This window comes from Chroicocephalus ridibundus, chromosome 7, assembly GCF_963924245.1.
Source record: "Chroicocephalus ridibundus chromosome 7, bChrRid1.1, whole genome shotgun sequence".
Lineage (NCBI taxonomy): Eukaryota > Metazoa > Chordata > Aves > Charadriiformes > Laridae > Chroicocephalus > Chroicocephalus ridibundus.
Genome location: NC_086290.1, coordinates 20,792,085 through 20,801,347, shown reverse-complemented (window position 1 = coordinate 20,801,347; position 9,263 = coordinate 20,792,085).

Here is a 9,263-nt window from a genome sequence, read left to right as displayed (position 1 = left end):
TCCTACATTGATTTTTGTGTGATATCTGAATATAAATATATTCTAAAAATGCTTCACACAATGACACTGAATATCAACTGAAATAAATTTCTTCAGTTATCTATAACTTTGTCTTCCCTTGTTATGTGCGTATATTATATACACACATACAAAATGCAGTTCAGAGAACTTCACATACAAGTATTCAGCAGTGTTACACAGACAAAAGTGACAACAATGTCTCATTTATGGGTGCAAGAGACTATGTGGATGTCTTCCCACAGTCAAAACAGACATTAAATCTGAATCTGTAACCTCAATATAGGGATTCTGTTCCTTGCCACCTACATGTGAGCATGCCTCATGCCGACCCATCAGAGAGCCTATGGATGTTTCTACACCATTTAGGACAAGTCAGATCACACCTGTCAAGAGTGACTCATACAGATAAGGCAACAGGTTTATCAAGAGATAGTTGCCATAGCAAACAGATAGTGAGTTCAGTTTTATATGAATCAAAAGAAGAGAAATAACCTCCAAAATAGCTAGGCACTATCTTCAGTACACTATGTGGGTTTTTTCTTCTGCAATTATTGAGCCAGTGCTACACAAATCACCGAGTCATACCATATACCTCATAGATGCATTTTGATCAAAAGATACTGTAGTTTGAGTTCTAATACTGATGAGCTACCAAAATACCAGATGCCCCTCTCAAACACATTTCTTAAACATTGTCAACATATTCTAGAGACAATATGCTTGACAACATCTGGCACACAGAATTGGCAAACTATTTAGAAAAATAATTCTTTTTTTTTTTTAAAGGAGAAAAAGGTATGAAACTGATGCCAAAAAAATTCTGAAACCAAGTCATCCATGAACAAGCCAGTGTAACAAACCTAGTACATGAACAGCAGTATCAAAACAGAATACCGTCAATTACTTTCTAATTTAATGCATTTTACATTATTTGAGAAATATCTGAGAAAAGGAATAAATAACACCACTACAGCTGGAAAAGAAAAACCAAGATGGTTCATGCAGTTAGCTAGTTTTGGCCCAAAACCCAGATATTCTGCAAATAGAACCAGCAGTAAGAATTACAGTACAGCACGTAATACATTGTCATTAACTATTAACTAGTTTGATTTCAAAGGACTTCAGGGGGTCTGTGTGTGATACACACACTCAAGACACATAGTCTCTAAAGCAAATCAACTGTATTATAAGAGGATAAATGCCATCAAGAATATCTCTGCCAGAACTGTAAGTAATTAACAAAACACCAAAAAATCCCAGCCTATTCTTGTATTTTATTTGCAAAAAATTAATATGCAATACATCAAAAGATGTTTCAGATCAACTTGAACAACTGCAAACTTCCTCTGAAGAAATGCCTTTAAAATTGCACGAAAATAGTATTGTTGCTTCAGTGCTTGTTACCTATATTACATTTACTCAGACTGCAAATCGAGTAAACTGAAGTAAATCATTCACTAAGTTGTGCTGTTCTGTTTGTTTCCCTTTCCTTCCAAATTCAAATTCCAGAAACAGAATTTGAAGGTCAAGCTATGTTATTTCTGGCTTTTCTACTAACTCTGATTGAAACATGTTCTTGTCCCACAGGCTATAATTTACCCATCACTCTGCCCAAGTAAATGATCACCTTGGCACCTCTCTGCCCTGCTTATATCCTCCCTCTCAGCTTCACTCCATAGGAACCAGCTATCTCCTTTCTCATATAACCTGAGATCAATTATTCTCAACAGTATTTAATTTTGAAGTTTGTTGTTTCTATTTCAGATCCAAAAAAGGGGCTTCTGTGACCAAATGACACTTTGCCAACTGTACTAATTGTTCCAGGAAAACATATCACCTAGACCTACAATTCCAATCTAGCATCTGGTAGCTAAAACATACGCAGTCAGTATTGTAAAAACTTCTGTGTAGTTATTTTAATAATTCAGAATGAGACAATGAGATGAAGAGATTATTGCCCCACTTTACATATCCTATCCAATTATGGCATTTCTGCAGACTGCATTGCATAGTCACTCACATCATGCAATGGAAATTCGTGCATAAATGAATAAAAGACATTACAGGTTAGAACTTCTATAAAGTGCTAGCAAGGGTTAAATCACGTCTAAATACTTCGACAGTTGAGTCACGTGGCTGCTATTGAATGTGCTCTTTGCCTTAAGCTTTTCCTTGTAATGTGTCTTGATCTGTAAAGGAGTGAAGAATAAAATAGCTAGGAAATATTATTTCTTTCCTCCTAGTGAAGTGGGGGAAAGAAGGGAGAGTAAGATTCAGTATGCATAGCAGACTATGTAGTGAAATCAAAGAACCCAGTGTACAAAAAGAAGTGAAAGCAGTGGCATCAAAAATGAAAATTATTTACTTACTAGAGTATTACTTACATTGAAACACATCAAATTTCAGCTGAAAACAGGACCCGTTTCATTTTTTAGTTATTCAGTTTTAAAGGAACTAGCCATTTGCCATAAAGAAAAAGTTTTGTTAAAAACCCAGTCATCCGGTGAAAAAACAGAATGCCATCAAGCTAGCCTTGTCATTTTTGCAAGTTTAATCTTAAATAATAAAATAAAGCAATGGTCTAAACAACAAAGCCAACTTCCTCCATTTTTGTTCTATCGCCCCACTGAGTTTAAAGTGCTAATGTTTTCACTAAACCCCATACATTGTAAGAAAGTGAAGGAATCACTAAATAAATCAAAAATTGTACAGGTTCATCTATTTACATATATTCATGTGTTTCTAAAATAGAAGCAGATGGGAATATAGCAGGCAGTATGGGAGGAGGCAGGGAAACGGAGAGAGATAATCATGGAATGGTTAGGATTGGAAGGGACCTTAAAGATCATCTAGTTCCAACCCCCCTGCCGTGGGCAGGGACGCCTCCCACTAGACCAGGTTACTCAGAGCCCCATCCAGCCTGGCCTTGAATACCTCCAGAGACAGGGCATCTACAACTTCTCCGGGCAACCTGTTCCACTGGCTCCCCACCCTGAGTAAAGAATTTCTTCCTAATAGTTAATTTAAACCTACTCTCCTTCAGCTTAAAAACATTACTCCTCATCCTATCACTACACTCCCTGATAGAATCCCTCCCCATCTTTCCTGTAGGCCCCCTTTAGGTACTGGAAGGCTGCTATAAGGTCTACCCGGAGCCTTCTCCAGGCTGAACAACCCCAACTCTCTCAGCTTGCCCTCATAGGAGAGGTCCTCTAACTCTAACATCATCTTCGTGACCCTCCTCTGGACTCAGTCCAACAGGGCCATGTCCTTCTTATGTTGGGGACTCCAGAGCTGGATGCAGTACTCTTATGAGAGCAGAATAGAGGGGCAGAATCACCTCCATCAACCTGCTGGCCGTGATTCTTTTGACACAGCCCAGGATACAGTTGGCCTTCTGGGCTGCAAGTGCACACTGACGGCTCACGTCCAGCTTTTCATGCATCAGTACCCCCAATTCCTTCTCCTCAGGGCTGCTCTCAATCCCTTCATCCCCCAGCCTGTATTGATACCAGGGGTTGTCCCGACCCAGGTACAGGACCCTACACTTGGCCTTGTTAAACCTCATGAGGTTCACACAGGCCCACTTCTCAAGCTTGTCCATGTTCCTCTGGCTAACATTCCATCCCTCAAGCACGTTGACTGCACCACTCAGCTTGCTGTCCCCTGCAAACTTGCTGAGGGTGCACTTGATCCTACTGTCTATGTCACTGATGAAGATACTGAACAGTACTGGTCCCAGTACAAACCCCTGAGGGACATCACTTGTCACCCGTCTCCATTAGGACATTGAGCCATTGACCACTATCCTCTGAATGCAACCATCCAACCAATTCCTCATCGACTGAACAGTTCACCCATCAAATCCATCTCTTTCCAGTTTAGAGAGCAGGATGTTGTGGGGGACCTTGTCAAAGGCCTTACAGAATCCAGATAGATGACATCCGTAGCTCTTCCCACTGATGTAGTCACTCCATCATAGAAAGCCACTAGGTTGGTCAGGCAGGATGCGTCCTAGGTGAAGCCATGCTGGCTGTCTCAAATCACCTCCCTGTCCTCCATGTGCCTTGCAATAGCTTCCAAGAGGATCTGTTCCATGATCTTGCCGGGTACAGAGGTGAGGCTGACAGGTCAGTAGTTCCCAGGGTCCTGCTTTCTACTTTCTTTAAAAATGGGTGCAATGTTTCCCTTTTTCCAGTCACCAGAGACTTCACCTGACTGCCATGGTTTTTCAAGTATCATGGAGAGTGACTTGGCAATTACATCAGCCAGTTCCCTCAGGACTCTGGGATGCATCTTGTCAGGTCCCATAGAATTCTGTATGTTCAGGTTCCTCGGGTGGTGACAAACCTGATCTTCTCTTACAGCGGGAGGGACTTTTCTCTCCCAGTCCCTGCCTTGCGGTCCATCCACTTGAGAGGTGTGGGGAGAAAGGTTGCCAGGAAAGACTGAGGCAAAAAAGTGGTTGAGCACCTTAGCCTTCTCCTCATCCATTGTTACCAGTTTGCCAGTCTTGCTTGGCATTAATATGGATTTTAGCAGGAGCACTCTACTCATTTACAGTCTGAGATATATAATATGGAAAACTTATGACTAATGAAGTATTAACAATTTTTTCTCTTCCAGTTCTAGTTTTGCTCGGCACAAGACTGGAAACTAGCAGGGGTAAATGAATCACCATTCTTGTGCTGTTTACCAAGCTGACATAAAAAGCACTGAAATCTGATAAAATGTTCTTAATATCTTTCTTATTACTGTCATAAAGAGGCAAGAGATTCAGAAGAAGAAAACAAAACTGAGCTTCATGTTCACTAGAATCACTGGAACTGCAACTCACTAGAATCAGTTCACTGATGATATTGTCTGTGAACAAGCAGCATAGATAAGGTGGAGCAAAATTTTCAAAAATCTGACCATGCCTTTTGAGTGTTTACCTAAGTTTACCACATGCGATCCTGAATTTTTACTCTCTCTCAACAAATGGCAGCTCAAATATAAGAAACAGCACAAGCTAAGTATGAACTGCTGCTAAGACACTAAACACCATTTTCACATGTATTCTCCATGTAACCAGTTGTAAAATCAGTATTTTACCACTTACCCTCACACTTCTGACTAATGGTTAAATAATACGTTTTTGCAGTAAAGACAGGAACTATTACCCTATTTATGCATCACTTTAGCAAACTGAATGGCTTATTGGGGATATGGTATGACTAACATGAGGTGAAGGAAGGAAAAAGCTTCACATCCCCATATTTCAAATGAATTTCATAGTTAAAAAGATGGTATGACTATGTAGTCTGGCATGATCCTGTTCTCTTCGTGGTCACCAGTCACAGGATCATAGAATCATAGATTGATACAGGTTAGAAGGGACCTTAAAGATCATCTAGTTCCAAGCCCCCTGCCATGGGCAGGGACACCTCCCACCAGACCAGGCTGCTCAAAGCCCCATCCAGCCTGGCCTTGAACCCCTCCAGGGATGGGGCATCCACAACTTCCCTGGGCAACCTGTTCCAGTGCCTCACCACCCTCACAGTAAAGAATTTCTTCCTAATATCTAATCTAAATCTCCCCTCTTTTGGTTTAAAACCATTACCTCTCGTCCTGTTGCTACGCTCCTTGATAAAAAGTCCCTCCCCGGTCCTGTGTAAAGTTACCCTACCAAGACAACAAAATTATGGAAAGCACTGGATCAATGCTGGTTAAATACCAGTCTTTGATTCGATGGGTTACATTTTCAGTGATGAATCTCCCTAAAAATTACTCATCCAGAGTCTGATAGTTAAAGTAAATCTAACTAAGTAAAAAACAGAATTACAATAGATGAGTAACTAATAAAAAATAATGGTTAATTCATGGCAGGATGCAATAAGGATACTCTAACATTCTTATTGACTTGCCTAATCCTAGGAAAATCCTTCTAATTTATTTTTATAGACCATCACTCTGCAGTACAGCAAGCAGAGTTTGTGCATAAACAAGATGACCTACTTTTCAACATCTGCAAGTCTTAGCTTGAAGCTTGTTTGTTACTTGAAAAGGCAATTAAAATTTAAACAAGTGTGAAAGAACAAACTCTTATTTTCCTTGAATTTCTGTAAAAAACAGTATGCATTAACTAACATGCAATAAGAAGTCACATCAGAATTCAAAATAACAGAGGATAATTAACAGTTGTATTCTTTGAGAACAAAACAAATCACAGACAGATACTAAAAAGTATGCAGAAATATACGAAAACAGTAGAGGTAAACATTTCAGGAGACTTGGTTGAGTAATTCCTTTCAAATCATAAACCATGTAAAGAAAGTGTAATTCCACAGAACATTCTTCAAATAAGAAATAAGCTCTGAGCTGATGAACAAAGTGACCTGTGTGAAATTTTGTATGGAATTCATTAAAAATCCAGGCACTCAAGTTGGAACAGACAAACACGTCACATGAAAAGTTACTTTTAAACATCAGGAAGTATTTACATAGGCAAACATACTCCTGTTTTCTTCTATTTGTAATTTTTTTTCATTGCATTTGCTGTTATTATTTAACTATATATTTCAGGACAGATTTATTGTTATTTATTGAGCATGTTACTTATTACAAGCTGAAAAGTGATTACACAAACCAAAACAATTTCTCTTGCAAAGAGCTTGTAAACCAGGCAAACACAAGGAAACAAAGGAAAAACTGTCAAAGGATCAAGGGGCATTACAGCACACATTTTTCAAGGACGCTGAGGAATCAGTCATTTATACCTCTCGGTGTCCTGAAAAACATTCTGGAAGACAGAGGCGCCAAAACATTTTATGTTAGTTATACTAACAAACTATTCTGAGTAAATTCAGCTCCATCTCTGCCCCAAAGGATGGCTTTTTAGTTGAAGTACAAATGCTGAAGTCAAAAGGACTATATTCTGCTACCAGCTCCTCTGCAGACCTTGAGACCTTTGTCTAAGACTGTTACATATTTTCTTTACTTCATTCTGCATGAAGCGTCCAAACGTTACCACTTACACAAAGGCACTTTAACATCTACATAAACAAGCATTCTAGACTTTTCCCAAGAAACTACTGTTTTAGGTAAGGCATACAAACTATTTTAATGACAAAATCTGGCATCCTACAGACAAGCATGTGATACTATGAACGCTTAAGATTTCTGCTTCCACAGACTATGGCATTCATGAAAGAAATAACTGATAAATTAAAGATGAGGGATTGGAAATAGAGCAATCACAGGAAATTAAATCTCCTCTAAAATTAAGTATACATTGCGATTCTTTGTGAACTTACTTTAAAAGCTCAAATATTATTCAATATACAAATAAATTATCTGATTATACAAATATCTGATCTTAGGTGCATTAAAGGAACATAGCAGAATAGAGGCTAGGGTTGCCATTAGTGCAGAAATGTCAATATTAGTACTTTCTCATTGTACATTTATGTACATTCCAATCCTTATATTTGTCTTAAATTCACTCTTTGAACTGTCCCAATTTCTTTATTTTTAGTTACAACCTTCTTTGGCCTTTTTGTCTTACTGAAATACAAAGGATGAAAGAGAACAGCCATGTAAATATATGCTGGTTACTTTGACACTAGTCCTGGATAAAATCATAGAATGGAAAATAACGACTGCAATCAGTTTAGAAATAGAGATGCTAGAGTAACTGATGAGCATCAGAACAGCTTTAGGAGAACTAAGTCTTGCCAAACACTGCTTTTTTCTGAATACAGGTTTATTTGATCAAAGTAACTGTATTGACATCAAATGCCTTGCAGAAGTCTGTTAGCAGGCTTATATGACATTCTGAGAAAAAAAAAATATCAGTACTATGAAAAAAAATATGTATAGGGTCTGAAACCAATTATATCTATGTAAGTTACAGGTATTAAAAGGTAAATGTAAATGAGATGCTACTAATGCAAGGGAGTATTCCCACGTAGCTCCTATGTGGCTGGTTTTGGCCAACAGTAACACAAGCATCTTTATCATAGACCGGAACACGGTCTTGCATCACATTCTGTCATACTCACTTGAGAAGAAAAGAAAAAAAGTTGACAAACTGAAAATTATCGGGAAAAAAAAAAGAGTCAAGGAACAATTTTAGACCTTAAATAACGACAAATGAAAACTGTACTTCACGTACTAATTACTTTATCCAACTGAATACTGAAGCAATGTGATTATCATCTACATATTTTTATATGCAGAAGAGATTTCTTTTACATTTTTAAGATGTAAAGTGTTATGAGATCATATGGTTTGCATGCTATTCTCTTCAATACCATAATCTAGTAATAGATGCAAAGCCTAATACAGAGTCTTGGAATTCTTGTTAGAATACTTGCATATAAAAAGTTTGAGCTACAGCTCTGTAAAAATCACCCCTTTCCTTTAAGTATGATTTATATACCTTCTTTTACTCTTATAAGGAGGAGTTATTAGAATTATTACTAGAATACTAGATAAAATACTATAATCAAAATTCCTGCAAGAAATAGGAAAAAACAAGAATTAGAAGTTTAAAAAAAAAAATCACACAAACTTCCCTTCGGATTCACTGTATTATCATGCACCTGAGATTACATACATAGGAATTCAAACTGCCCAGTTCCAGTATCGTTTTCACCATTAGTGCAGCTTTATATCTTAAAAGTATTTTTTTAAATCACATACAACTTGTTATTGAAGAATTCTGCCTTAGTGTGACTTATGTTTGGATTTCTTCTTTTTACCATTCCCTCATTCGCTTAGATAATCCATTTGCTTATGGTACCATCTGAGAAAAGATTACAGGTTAGCATCCTGGAACCTATTAGCCAGCAGACTGTTTCCCTTCTAGATCAGCACCTCTGGGCAGATGGTCTGGCAGGCCAGTTCGCTCCATCCCAATTCTCCCCAGACAGGGAGAAAAGTGATTCATCCCTCCTGGCAGATAAGCTGCTGACATTTCCATCTCTGTTTACTGGCTTAGCTGACAGATTGTTGACATGATCCTTTTTTTTTGTCCCTATTCTCTTTACATTAGAGCTGGGAACTTTAGCAGGTGAACAAGCACTTTCTGCTATAGTCTGGAGACGCCACATGGAGTCGACTTTACTAGTAGTTTCATTTTCAGAGCATAGAAGTTAAGCATGAATATTAAAAACCTACATTGCAAAACTCAGTTTGACAAAAAAAAGAAGGTCCTGAGAAAACAAAGGTATTGCAAGTCATATGATAGATATTAATTT